The 3534-nt window shown below is 42.0% G+C and overlaps 1 pseudogene; it reads left to right on the forward strand.

Annotated features, from left to right (window-relative positions):
* Positions 1 to 617: 617 nt before the first annotated feature.
* Positions 618 to 1156, forward strand: LOC133771172 (NADH dehydrogenase [ubiquinone] 1 alpha subcomplex subunit 12-like; annotated as a pseudogene).
* Positions 1157 to 3534: the final 2378 nt, after the last annotated feature.

Here is a 3534-nt window from a genome sequence, read left to right on the forward strand (position 1 = left end):
CATGGATGCTCCTTGCCTCTGATACATGGGCCACACAACCTGGGAGTCTGCTTTCAGTTCAGATTAGTTGGAATACATTTCTCAGACTTCTTTTCCTTCAAAGACCCAGAGAAAACTCTCTGCATTTTTAAAAAAAGATGTATTTATTTATATGAAAGGCCGAGTGGCAGAGTTACAGAGAGAGAGAGAGAGAGAGAGAGAGAGAGAGAGAGAAATATCTTCCATTGGCTGGTTTTCTCCCCAAATGGCTGTAACGGCTGGAGCTGGGCTGATCCGAAGCCTGGAGCTTCTTCCAGGTCTCTCTGAGTGGGCACAGTGGACCAAGGACTTGAGCTGTCCTCCACTGCCTTCCCAGACCATCAACAGGGAGCTGTATCAGAAGTGGAGCAACCAGGACTGGAACCGGCATCCATATGGAATGCGAACATTGCAGGTGGCACCTTTTACCTGCTACTCCGCAGTATTGGCCTCAACTCTCTGCTTTTAGAAGATAAAATAATTTATCTGGTCCACCCAGAATAATTTCCCTTCATTCATATAATACTACATAACTTTGAGTTATCTCCAAATTATGTGAAGATACTTGAAAAAGCTAGAATTTACATATAAATTTATTGGACAAGATGGAGTTGCTGCAGGTCCTGAAGCGCGGGCTGCAGCAGGTCAGCGGCCACGGCAGCCTCCAGGGCTACCTCCGAGTTTTTTTCAGGGCAAATGATGTGAGGGTTGGTACCTTAGTGGGGGAAGACAAATACGGAAACAAATACTATGAAGACAACAAGCAGCTTTTTGGCCGTCACCGATGAGTTATATACACCACTGAAATAAATGGCAAAAACACGTTCTGGGATGTGGATGGAAGCCTGGTGCCTCCTGAATGGCATCGTTGGCTTCACTGTATGATGGATGATCCTCCAACAACAAAACCACCCACGGCTCGGAAGTTCATTTGGACAAACCATAAATTCAACGTGAGTGGCACGCCAGAACAATACGTGCCTTATTCCACCACCAGAAAGAAGATTCAGGAGTGGGTCCCACCTTCAACACCTTACAAGTAAAGACCATGAAAACCTGTTTCATTATGTAAAATATGAGGCTTTTCATGTAATTGCACTTTTACTGTCTCCCACAAATGATTAAAATTATTTGAACAATTAAAAATAAATAAATAAATATAAATTTATTTTGGTGCTAAAATTTTTGAAATCTCTACAGATGAGAGGGTCTTCAGAAAGTTCATGAAAATGCGTACTATGAAAAGATTGATTGCACAGCTTCAAGCATCTTTCCATGACTTCAGAATCCACTGGATCCATTTTCTGATTAGTTCATTTCCATGTTGTCTTCATTTCTGATCAGTCTTTCTCATTGATGGAACTCTGGAGTCAAATCCTGTGAACTAAGTACTAAGGAGTACTTTTTTATAATAGTCCTACCATGTGTTTTCAAGGTCACTCTAACTGGACCAAATTATATTAAACCTCATCTCTGACCCAATCACAGTAACCACTGGGATAGAACATTGATTGGTCAGCCTTGGTCATGTGTCTTAGGGGGCAGGTGTATCACCTCTAGAACACAGTGAAGTGAGAAACTTAGAAGGGTAGTTCTCCAAACATAAATAAAGGTGCAATTAGCAGAAGAGGGGAATAAGTGTGAGGTAGAAAAGCTAAAAATAGCCTATGTAGGGCTCCCCCTAGTGTCACCCGGCAGAGAATGAGAGCAAGGCAGGCTTTTTAGCAGTTACTGGGACAGAATAGAGTGGAAAAGATTCATTATTCAGTGACTGACATTGAGATTCGATGATTGTTTACAGCCCATCTCTATTGTTGAGGAACAGTGCTTTTTTTTCTTCATACTATTTGTTGAAATCTTTATTTAGTATAAGGTTAATCTTATGAGTATAAAGTAAACGGAAAATAGATTTTTGTAAAAATTAACAGTGGGAATAGGAGAGAGAAGAGAAAGAAGCCTGGGATTATGGGTTGGAGGGAGAGTGGGAAGAATCACTATGTTCTTAATTCTGCATATATGAAATGAATGAAATCTGTATACCTTAAAAGATTTAAAAAAAGAAATAAAGAGAGAATCAGTATACCATCCTTGATGAGGTTTTTTTTTTTTTTTTTGGACAGGCAGAGTTAGACAGTGAGAGAGAGAGTCAGAGAGAAAGGTCTTCCTTTTTCCGTTGGTTCAGCCCCCAAATGGCCGCTATGGCCCGCGCGCTGCACCAATAGGAAGCCAGGAATCAGGCGCTTCCTCCTGGTCTCCCATGTGGGTGCAGGGCCCAAGCACTTGGGCCATCCTCCGCTGCCCTTCCGGGCCACAGCAGAGAACTGGACTGGAAGAGGAGCAACCAGGACAGAATCTGGCGCCCCAACCGGGATTAGAACCCGGAGTACAGGCGGAGGATTAGCCTAATGAGCTGCGGCACCGGACCCTTGATGAGTTTTAATATCATGTTCAAGCTTTTGGCCCCTCAAGACAGAGTGTAATCTTCAGGCAAGTCATTCTATGGTTATGAACCTCTTTACTTTTCTGTAAAGTGGACCACCTCCTGTGTTTGCCTCATTTTCAGTCATTGTAAAAAGGTAAAGATTGCAAAAAACAAAGTAAGGGATACACTATCTAATGTTTCAAAAATTTCTGAATTATTAATTCAAATAGGATATTGAAGGAGTTTGAAATAAGGATATTCACTAGGCCTCAGCCAACAGGATAGTGCTTTTCTGTAATCTTTTTTTTAAAAAAAATATTTATTTATTTGAGAGGTAGAGCTGCAAACAGAGAGAGAGACAAAGAGAAAAGACTACCATCTGCTGTTTCACTCCCCAAATGGCCACAACAGCTGTTGCAAGGTCAATCCAAAGCCAGGAGCCAGAGGCTTCTATCAGTTCTCCCACACTGGTACAAGGTCCCAAACACTTGGGGCAGAGAACTGGATCAGAAGAGAGGCAGCCGAGACCTGAACCAGCACCAAGATGAAATGTGGGTGCTGCTGAAGGAGGCATAGCCTACTATGCTATGGCGTGGGCCCTCTGGGACCCTATTTATAAATTACATGTCTTCAGGACAAAGGTCTTGTTAGTAGACCCAAGCTACAGAAGTTGGAACTTTAGCAAAATGAAAGTGGGAAAATGCAGGCATAAAGACAGCCATGTCTAGCAAAATCAGTGTTCATATGCTTACGTCCAAACACATTTATTCTTGTGGCTGGGACAGCTTGATGTGAGATCCAAAGGTACAACTTCTGGTAAATGAGTTAGTAGGGAGCATGGCTCCAGAATTTCACTATGCTTGCTAAAATACCACAACTGACAGCTGGGAATACCTAAAGCAAGGTCCACATAAGCAAACAGCCATCATGAAAAGGGGAAAATGAACCATTCAGATTTAGGGGAGAAATAATATACATAAAGCTTGAAACTGGGAAGAATTCTGTTTTGAGTAAATATATCCTGGATCTTTCCCACATAAAGAGCTACATAGCCTTGTGGTCATATATTTGATTGTATAGTGTAATAGTCTGGG

The sequence above is a fragment of the Lepus europaeus genome, chromosome 12 (assembly GCF_033115175.1).
Source record: "Lepus europaeus isolate LE1 chromosome 12, mLepTim1.pri, whole genome shotgun sequence".
In the NCBI taxonomy this organism is placed as follows: Eukaryota; Metazoa; Chordata; class Mammalia; order Lagomorpha; family Leporidae; genus Lepus; species Lepus europaeus.